Here is an 11,259-nt window from a genome sequence, read left to right as displayed (position 1 = left end):
ATTTCTTTCTCTATCTTTTTTTTTTGAGATGGAGTCTCATTCTGTCACCAGGCTGGAGTGCAGTAGTGCGATCTCAGCTCACTGTAACCTCGGACTCCCTGGTTCAAGCGATTCTCTTGCCTCAGCCTCCTGCGTAGTTGGGATTACAGGCACATGCCACCAACCCAACTAATTTTTGTATTTTTAGTAGAGACAAGGTTTCACCATGTTGGCCAGGATGGTCTTGATCTCCTGACCTTGTGATCCTCCTGCCTAGGCTGGGCACCGTGGCTCATGCCTGTAATCTCTTTTTCTTCTTATAAGGACACCAGTCCTATTGGATTAGGACTCCATACTTAGGAGGTAATGTAATCTTAATTATCTCCTGACAGTGTCCATTTACAAATACAGTCACATTGGGGATTAGGGCTTTCAACTATGAATTTTAGAGGGACATGATTCAGCCCATCGCAGCTTCCCTTGGAGGTGTTAACTGGACACCTGGGGTTCATCAGCGTAAAGTGACTGGAGATTCTGATTTAGAAGAATTCAGAGACAGGAGGAAAGAATGTGAGTTGGGGCTTCACGTGCTTTTGCCTTCATCTCGCCCCTTCTCAATTCAAAGTTGGACCATATAGGCCGAGCGCGGTGGCTCAAGCCTGTAATCCCAGCACTTTGGGAGGCCGAGGTGGGTGGATCACGAGGTCGAGAGATCGAGACCATCCTGGTCAACATGGTGAAACCCCGTCTCTACTAAAAATACAAAAAATTAGCTGGGCATGGTGGCACGTGCCTGTAATCCCAGCTACTCAGGAGGCTGAGGCAGGAGAATTGCCTGAACCCAGGAGGCGGAGGTTGCGGTGAGCCGAGGTCGCGCCATTGCACTCCAGCCTGGGCAACAAGAGCGAAACTCCATCTCAAAAAAAAAAAAAAAAAAAAAAAAAAAGTTGGACCATATTATCTGTCCATCTAAAACCACGCAGCTTAATCCTTCTTAATGGGTTAGGAACACAGCAAATCTTTACTTTCCTCCTGGGTGGGGCTGGGTGTTTAAAGACACTGTGCTGATCTCTCTTTCCTGGGATGAGCATCTTACCATGAGTAAGATGAGTACCCATCAATCCCAAGATAAGGATTTTAGTATAAATGGTTTATTTGGGAGGAGATTGCAGAAACCACTTGTAAGAGAGTGAGGAAGAGAGACAAGGAAGGGGAAGAAGTGAGTAGACTGTTAGTGAACAGGTTATCACTGAGGGGAACTGGTCCACGCTCTTACTGGGAACCACTGGGAACATGCCTCAGAGTTGTCGCATCCAATGGGCAGGGAAACTAGGGCATTTATCCTCCAGTTCTCATCCGTCGTTGCCTGGTGGCAGCTCCCTGGGGATAACTCTTTTGGCATCCGGCTTACTCCCTATAGGAGAACCAAGAGAAGGCTCTCAGGTAGAAGATGACCTGTGTATCTCAGAGAAAGAGGAATGTCAGCTGGGCGAGGGGGCTCATCCTGTAATTCCAGCACTTTCGGAGGTTGAGGCAGGCGGATCACTTGAGATCAGGAGTTTGAGACCAGCCTGATCAACATGGTGAAACCCTGTTTCCACTAAAAATACAAAAATTAGCTGGGTATGGTGGCACATACCTATAATCCCAGCTATTCAGGAGGCTGAGGCATGAGAATTGCTTGAACCCAGGAGACGGAGGTTGCAGCCTGCCAAGATTGTATCAATGCATTCCAGACTGGGTGACAGAATGACTTCATGTAGAAAGGGAAATGTCAAAAGGATATATGAAGGGCACTGACAATGACTCCAGTGGAGTGAGGAAGGGAAAGAGAGTTAACAATAGTTAGTTTGGAAAATAAATGAACTAAGTAATTAATTGTATTAACAGACCCATAGCAAGATTTATTTTTGCTTAAAAAAAAATGCCACAGGCCGGGCACGGTGGCTCACACCTGTAATCCCAACACTTTGGGAGGCCAAGGCGGGCAGATCACAAGGTCAGGAGATTGAGACCATCCTGGCCAACATGGTGAAACCCCGTCTCTACTAAAATACAAAACATTAGCGAGGTGTGTGGGGCACACCTGTAGTCCCAGCTACTTGGGAGGCTGAGGCAGGAGAATCACTTGAACCCCCTAGGCAGAGGTTGCAGCGAGCCAAGATCACGCCACAGCACTCCAGCCTGGCAACAGGGCAAGACTCTGTCACACACACACACACACACACACACACACACACACAAAGGTCACAATATTAGCAGTATTTATTTGCATTTGCTTTATTATAGTTACTTTTTAAAACATTCTACAATTCAGGGTTGTTCTTCTGTGTTGTCTAAGTTAATATAGTTTTAATATTCTTTTTATTTTAAATATTTAATATGATTTTTCTCTCCATGGCTTTTTTACTTTGCAAGCCCAAGGTAATGAATGTTGCATGCCAGGGTTTGAAAATTTAAATGCCTACAGGATCTGACAGGTGAAGTAAATATCAATGAGTAAAGTGAACTGGGAGTAATAAAATAGACTCTAGAATAGAGTAGTGCGGACTGCGACAAATGTATTACAACCCTGTGCCTAAAGGGGCAGTAGCTACTGATCCTCAGCTAACAGTTGCCAAATGGGAAAATGGATGTGAATTTCAGTGAAAACTGAAGAGCCTGGGTATGTACAGTTGCCTAAATATTAGCATGGTGGTCAAGATCAGACTCTGGAGCCAGACAGGCTGAATTGGAATCACAGGTCTACCAATTACATTAACTATGTAATCTTGAGCAAGTTACCTAATAACTCTGACCTTCAGTTTTCTCATCAGTGGAATGGAACTAATGATTGTACCTATGCTATCGGGTGGTTACGAAGATTAAATGGATCATACTTAGGAGCATACTTAGCACTAAGAACTCAATAAATGTTGGCTATTGTCATTATTAGCTATCAATTTAAAAAATCTAATTAAACTTTTAATTTTGTGATAATTATAGATTCACATGTGGGTCGTAAGAAATATTCAGAGACAGTTCACATTTCCCAGTTTTCCTCTGCAAAACTGTAGTACAGAATCACAGCCATGATGCCAATATTGATATAGTCAAAACAGAACATTTCCATCTCCATAAAGGTCACTCATGTTACACTTTTATAGCCATAGCCACTTCCATCTTGCCCTACCCCTTCATGAAAACCTGGTATCCACCAATCTGTTCTCTACTTCTACAGTTTGTCATTTCAAGAATGTTATGTAAGTGGAATCATATAGTATGCAAACTTTTTTTTGTTGGCTTTTTAAAATATGTATAATCCTCTAAAGATTTATCTAAATTGTTGTGTGGATCAATAGTTTGTTACTGTTTATTCCTGAATGATACTCCTTCGTATGATACACAGCACACCTTTTGTTTAACCATTCACCTTTTGAAGGGCATATAGGTTTTCCCAGACTTTGGCTGTTATGAAGAAGGCTGCTATAAACATTTGTGTACAGTTTTTTTTGTGTGTGAGCATCAGTTTTCATTTCTTTGGGACAAATGCCTACAGGTTCAGTTGCTAGGTTGTATGATAGTTGTGTGTTTAATTTTTAAAGAAACATCCAACTGTTTTCCCAAGTAGCAGTATCATTTTACATTACTATCAGCAATGTATGAGTGATAAAATCTCTCCAAATCCTTAATTGCCTTTGGTGTCACTATGTTTTGTTTTAGCCATTATGAAAGCTGTGTAGTGATATCTCATTGCGGTTTTAATTTGCATTTACTAAGTGTTTGATGATGTTGAAGCTCTTTTCATGTGCTTATTTGCTATCTGTATATCCTCTTCAGTGAAATAATTCTTTCTGTTTTTCTTGTCTTCTATGTGAATTTTTTTTCACTGTTGAGTTTTGAGGGCTCTTTATATAGTCTTGATTACTAGTCTTTGTTAGGTAAGTGGCTTGCAAATATTTTTTCAGTCTGTAGCTTGTCTTTTCATCCTCTTAACATGTCTTTCACAAGGCAAATGCTTCTTAAAAATCGAGATATAATTCACATAACATAAAATTCACCATTTTAAGGCACACACTTTGAAAAATTCACCATTTTGAAGTACACAGTTTAGTGGGTTTTTTTTTTTTTTAGGATATTCATGATATTGTACAACTGTTAACACTACCTAACTCTAGATAGAGTTGACCTCTTCTGTCTTCATGTAGCATAATGTTTTCAAAGTTTATGATGTAGGATATGTCAGTACTTCATTACTTTTTAATGGCTGAATAATATTCCATTGTATTTTGTTTATCTGTTCATGACCTGATGGACATTTGGATTCTTTCTGCTTCTTGGCTATTACAAATAATGCTGTTATGAGTATTCATGGAAGAGTATTTGTTTGAGTACCTGTTTTCAACTCTTTTATGTATATATCTATGAGTAGAATTGCTGGGCCATGTGATATTTAACTTCTATATTTAACTTTTTGAGGAACTGCCAAACTGTTTTTGGCAGTGTAAAATTTTTTTGTTTTGTTTTTCAAATATTTAACCAGTCTTGCATTCTGGAACAAACCCTACTATGAAGAAATACCTGAGACTGGGTAATTTATATGAAAAGAGGTTTGATTGGTTCCTAGTTCTGCAGGCTGTATAGGAAGCATAGTGGCAGCTGCTTCTGGGGAGGCTTCAGGGAGCTTTTACTCATGGCAGAAGGCAAAATGGGAGCAGGCACTTTGTGTGGCGAAAGTAGGAGCAGGGCGAGGGGGTTGGAGGTGCCACACACTTTTAAATGATCAGATCTTGTAAGAACTCACTATCACAAAGACAGCGTGAAGCCATGAGGAATCGGCACTTCTCCCAGCCCCTCATTCAAACACCTCCCATCGGTCCCACCTCCCAATGGTCAACACAAGAATTCTGCTGAACTGTTTTGACAAATATCTAAACTATATCACATAGTATATAATTCATTTTATCTATAACAGAATCTTATGTGCTAATATTCTGGTAAGGAATTTCATATCTATATTCATAAGGGATATTGGTCTGTAGTTTTATTTTTCGGTACTTTTTCTGGTTTTAGTATCAGGGTAATACTGCTTTATATAATAAACTAGGAAGTGTTCTTTCCTGTTCCATTTTCTGGTAGACATGATGAAAAATTAGAGTTAATTCTTTTTTAAACATTTATTAGAATTCTCCAGTGAACAATCTGGGTCTGGAGATTTCTTTTGGGGGAGTTTTAAAATTACGTGTTCAATTCATTAATAGTTGAGTGGAAAGCACTCAAACTGTTTTTTTTTCTGTTCTCACACCACAAAACAATCAACACAGAAGACTTCTGTGACGAGTAGAGTTCTCCCCAGCAAGTGAGCAATCAGTTCTGCAGTGGATACCAGCAGGGTGCCCTCCAATTCAGTTCTGATGCCATCTACCTGGAGATGGCATTAGAATTCCACAGGTTGAGGGCTGAGGTCCCACTTCAGATGCCAGTTGCAAGCCACAGGTTGCTTTAGCTGTACTTCTGACCAACAAGGTTATAAACTGAGGTTCCCATGACCCTTTCCTTGAGTTTGATTAATTTGCTAGGGAGGTTCACAGAACTTGGAAACACATTTACTGGTTTATCATGAAGGTTGTTACAAAAGATACACATAAAGGGATGTATAGAAAAGGCAGATGGGAAGGTGTGTGGAGCTTTCACATCCTCTCCAGGCATGCCACCCTCCAGGACCCTCCATGTGTTCCTCTGTCTGAAAGTTCTTCCTACCTCATCAGTCCCGTTGGGCCTTCTATAGAGATTTCATTGGATAGAAATGATTGAAGTATAGACAAAAGAGGATATGAACTAACACTAATCAAGTGGAGGAAACAGCAAGGCCTGCCTATTCAGATGCTTCTTGGCTTCTCTGTGTAGCATTTCTTTCTTCTGGATAGGGGGCAGGACCTCTCCTAAAATGTGGGCTCTGATAATCTACCATCTGATAGGGTAGGTCAGAAGATTTCTTTATGGTCAACTCCAAGACAGAAGGCAGAGGAAGATTCCTGCCTTGGGGAGAAAAAGGAACAGGTGAAAGGAGGGCAGAAGGTCAGAGAGGGAGATTTTGCTTTCTCAGGCCTGATTCTGAGGCCTAAAGTGCCCCAACATTATAACAAAAGACTGTAACAAGGGCAATGGGAGTTAGCCAGGAACAGTGGATGAAAGCCAATAATATCACAATAGTTACAGCGATTTTCAACTCACTTATTTCATATTGGTTTAGTTTTGGTAATTTGTACTTTTAAAAGGATTGGTTGATTTTATCTGAATTCCCAAATTTGTGTGTGTAGAAGTGTTTGTAGCAGTCTCTTATTAGCCTTTTGATTTCTGCAGAGTCCTTAGTGATAGCATCTGTTTAATTCCTGATATTGGTAGTTTGGGTCTTCTCTCTTTTTATCTTGTAGTAATCTTGCTAGATGTTTGTCAGTTTTATAAACTTCCTAAAAGAGCCAGCTTTTTCAGTGATTTTCTCCATTGCTTTTCTGTTTTTAATGACATTGATTTGTCTTTTATCTTTATTATTTTTGTTACTTTATTTTATTTATTATTTTATCTTTATTATTCCCTTTCTTCTGTTTGCTTTGGATTTATATTGCTCTTCTCCTTCTAGGTTCTTGCAATAGGAGCTTAGATTATTGAGACTTTTTCCTCTTTTCTAATGCATACATTTCCTGCTATAAACTTTTCTCTCAACACTGTTTAGCTGGTGTCCCACAAAATTTGATACGTAATATTTTCATTTTTATTCAATTCCAAGTATTTTTTTTCCCCTTAAGATTTCATCTTTAGCCGGGCGCGGTGGCTCAAGCCTGTAATCCCAGCACTTTGGGAGGCCGAGGCGGGTGGATCACGAGGTCGAGAGATCGAGATCATCCTCGTCAACATGGTGAAACCCCGTCTCTACTAAAAGTGCAAAAAATTAGCTGGGCATGGTGGCACGTGCCTGTAATCCCAGCTACTCAGGAGGCTGAGGCAGGAGAATTGCCTGAGCCCAGGAGGCGGAGGTTGCGGTGAGCCGAGATCGCGCCATTGCACTCCAGCCTGGGTAACAAGGGCGAAACTCCGTGTCAAAAAAAAAAAAAAAAAAAAAAAATTCATCTTTAATCCATGGATTATTTACAAGTGTGTTGTTTAGTTTCCAAGTATTTGTTTGAAGATATTCTTGTTATCCTTCCCTTTTTAAAAATTATACTTTAAGTTCTGGGATACATGTGGACAAAGTGCAGGTTTGTAACATAGGTATACATGTGCTATGGTGGTTTGCTGCATCCAAAAACCCATTATCTACATTAGGTATTTCTCCTAATGCTGTCCCTCCCCTAGCCCCCCATTCCCCGAGAGGCCCTGGTGTGTGATGTTCCTCTCCCTGTTTCCACATGTTCTTATTGTTCACCTCTCACTTATGAGTGAGAACATGCAGTGTTTGATTTTCTGTTCTTCTGTCAGTTTGCTGAGAATGATGGTGTCCAGCTTCATCCATGTCCCTGCAAAGGATATGAACTCATTCTTTTGTATGGTTGCATAGTATTCCATGGTGTATATGTGCCACGTTTTCTTTATCTAGTCTATCATTGATGGACATTTGGGTTGGTTCTAAGTCTTTGCTATTGTAAACCGTGCTGTTTAATGTTTAATAAGTGTGTTTAAATGTTTAATAAGTGTGCATGTGTCTTTAGAGTAGGATGATTTATAATCCTTTGGATATATACCCAGTAATGGGACTGCTGGGTCAAGTGGTATTTTTGATTTTAGATACTTGAGGAATCTTCACACTGTCTTCCACAATGGTTGAATTAATACATTCCCACCAGCAGTGTAAAAGTGTTCCTATTTCTCCACAACCTCTCCAGCATCTGTTGTTTCCTGACTTTTTAATGATCACCATTCTAACTGGGTGAGATGATATCTCATTGTGGTTTTGATTTGCATTTCTCTAATGACCAGTGATGATAAGCTTTTTTCCATGTTTGTTGGCTGCATAAATGTCTTCTTTCGAGAAGTATCTGTTCATAGTTTTCATCCACTGTTTGATAGGGTTGTTTTTTTCTTGTAAATTGCTTTAAGTTCCTTGTAGATTCTGGCTATTAGCCCTTTGCCAGATGGATAGATTGCAAAAATTTTCTCCCATTCTGTAGGTTGCCTGTTCACTCTAATGATAGTTTTTTTTTTTTTTTTCCTGTGCGGAAGTGCTTTAATTTAATTAGATCCTGTTTGTCAATTTTGGCTTTTGTTGCCATTGCTTTTAGTGTTTTAGTCATAAAGTGTTTGCCCATGCCTATGTCCTGAATGGTATTGCCTCGGTTTTCTTCTAGGGTTTTTATGGTGTTAGGTCTTATGTTTAAGTCTTTAATCTATCTTGAGTTAATTTTTGTATACAGTGTAAGGAAGGGGTCCAATTTCAGTTTTCTGCACATGGCTAGCCAGTTTTTCCAACACCATTTAGGTAGGGAATCCTTTGACCATTGCTTGTTTTTCTCAGGTTTGTCAAAGATCAGGTGGTTGTAGATGTGTGCTGTTAATTCTGAGGTCTCTGTTCTCTTCCATCAGTCTATATATCTGTTTTTGTACCAGTACCATTCAGTTTTGGTTACTGTAGCCTTGTAGTATAGTTTGAAGTCAGTTAGCATGATGCCTCCAGCTTTACTTTTTGTTTAGGATTGTCTTGGCTATATGGGCTCTTTTTTGGTTCCCTATGAAATTTAAAGTAGTTTTATCTAATTCTGTGAATAAATGTAGCTTGATTGGAATAGCATTGAATCTATAAATTACTTTTTGGCAGTATGGCCATTTTTATGATATTGATTCTTCTTATCCATGAGCATGAAATGTTTTTCTATTTGTTTGTGTCCTCTCTTATTTCCTTGAGCAGTGGTTTGTAGTTCTCCTTGAAGAAGTCCTTCACATCCTTTGTAAGTTGTATTCCTAGTTATTTTACTCTCTTTGTAGCAATTGTGAATGGGAGTTCACTCACAATTTGGCTCTCTGTCTATTATGGGTGTACAAGAATGCTTGTAATTTTTGCACATTGATTTTGTATCCTGAGACTTTGCTGAAGTCACTTATCAGTTTAAGGAAATTTTGGGCTGAGATGATGGGGTTTTCTAAATATACAATTATGTCATCTGCAAACAGAGACAATTTGACTTCCTGTCTTCCTATCTGAATACACTTTATTTCTTTCCCTTGCCTGATTGCCTCGGCCAGAACTTCCAATACTATGCTGAACAGGAGTGGTGAGAAACGGCAACCTTGTCTTGTGCCTGTTTTCAAAGGGAATGCTTCCAGCTTTTGCCCATTTGGTATGATGTTGGCTGTGGGTTATTCATAAATAGCTCTTAATTTTGAGATATGTTCCATCAATACCTAGTTTACTGAGAGTTTTTAGCATGAGGGGTGTTGAATTTTATCGAAGGTCTTTTCTGATCTATTGAGATAATCATGCGGTTTTTGTCATTGGTTCTGTTTACGTGATGGACTATGTTTATTGATTTGTGTATGTTGAACCAGCCTTGCATCCCAGGAATAAAGTCGACTTGATTGTAATGGATAAACTTTTTGATGTGCTGCTGGATTTAGTTTGCCAGTATCTTACTGAGGATTTCTGCATCAGTGTTCATCACGGATATTGAAATTTTCTTTTTTTGCTATGTCTCTGCCAGGTTTCAGTATCAGGATGATGCTGGCCTCATAAAACCAATTAGGGAGGAGTCCCTCTTTTTCTATTGTTTAGAATAGTTTCAGAAGGAATGGGCCCAGCTCCTCTTTGTACCTCTGGTGGAATTCGGCTGTGAATCCATCTGGTCCTGGGCTTTTTTTGGTTGGTAGGCTATTAATTACTGCCTCAATTTCCAAACTTGTTATTGGTCCATTTAGGAATTCGGCTTTTTCCTTAGTCTTGGGATGGTGTATGTGTCCAGGAATTCATCCATTTCTTCTGGATTTTCTAGTTTATTTGCATAGAGGTATTTATAGTATTCTCTGACTGTAGTTTGTATTTCTGTGGGATCAGTGGCGATATCTCCTTTTTCCTTTTTTGTTGTGTCTATTTGACTCTTCTCTATTTTCTTCTTTATTAGTCTGGCCAGTAGACTACCTGTTTTTTTAATCTTTTCAGATTAGCTAACTGCTATTGCTCAATTTTCCAGTCCACTGATTCTTTCCTCTGTCCTATCTGTTTCCTCTGTCCTATCTGTTCTGCTGAATAGAGTTTTTTGTTTTTGTTTTTACGTTTTTTTTTTTTTTTTTTAGATGGAGTTTCGCTCTTGTTACCAAGGCTGGAGTGCAATGGCACGATCTCGGCTCACCGCAACCTCCGCCTCCTGGGTTCAGGCAATTCTCCTGCCTCAGCCTCCTGAGTAGCTGGGATTACAGGCACGCGCCACCATGCCCAGCTGATTTTTTGTATTTCTAGTAGAGACGGGGTTTCACCGTGTTGACCAGGATGGTCTCTATCTCTTGACCTCGTGATCCACCCGCTTTGGCCTCCCAAAGTGCTGGGATTACAGGCGTGAGCCATCGCGCCCGGTCTGAATAGAGTTTTTAATTGTAGTTATTGTGCTTTCACCTCTAAGATTTCCATTTCTTTCTTTTTTGTACCTTCTATTTCTTCACTAAACTTTCAGTTTCACTGTGGAGATTTTCTATTTTCTTCATTTGTTTCAAGCATGTTTCTAATTGTTCATTGAAGCAGTTTTAGGACGGATGATTAAAAATCTTTGTCAGATAATTCTAACATCTCTGTCGTCTTGGTGTTGGCATCTGTTGATTGTCTTTTTCGTTCAGTTTGAGATCTCCCTGTTTCTTGGTATAGTGAGTTCTTTTCTTTTCTTTTTTTTTTTTTTTTGAGACGGAGTTTCGCTCTTGTTACCCAGGCTGGAGTGCAATGGCACGATCTCGGCTCACGGCAACCTCCGCCTCCTGGGTTCAGGCAATTCTCCTGCCTCAGCCTCCTGAGTAGCTGGGATTACAGGCACTTGCCACCATGCCCAGCTAATTTTTTGTATTTTTAGCATAGACGGGGTTTCACCATGTTGACCAGGATGGTCTCGATCCCTTGACCTCGTGATCCACCCACCTCGGCCTCCCAAAGTGCTGGGATTACAGGCGTGAGCCACCGCGCCCGGCTTATAGTGAGTTATTTTCAATTAAAACCAGAAAATTTGGGGTATTCTGTTATTAGATTCTGGATTTTATTTAAGCTTTTTGTTTTAGCTGGCTTCTTCTGACTCTATCTTGGCAGGGGAAGGACAGTATGCAGGTCATCTCCTTTAT

Source organism: Saimiri boliviensis, chromosome 3 (assembly GCF_048565385.1).
Source record: "Saimiri boliviensis isolate mSaiBol1 chromosome 3, mSaiBol1.pri, whole genome shotgun sequence".
NCBI classification, from domain to species: domain Eukaryota; kingdom Metazoa; phylum Chordata; class Mammalia; order Primates; family Cebidae; genus Saimiri; species Saimiri boliviensis.
This window is presented reverse-complemented; position numbering follows the sequence as displayed.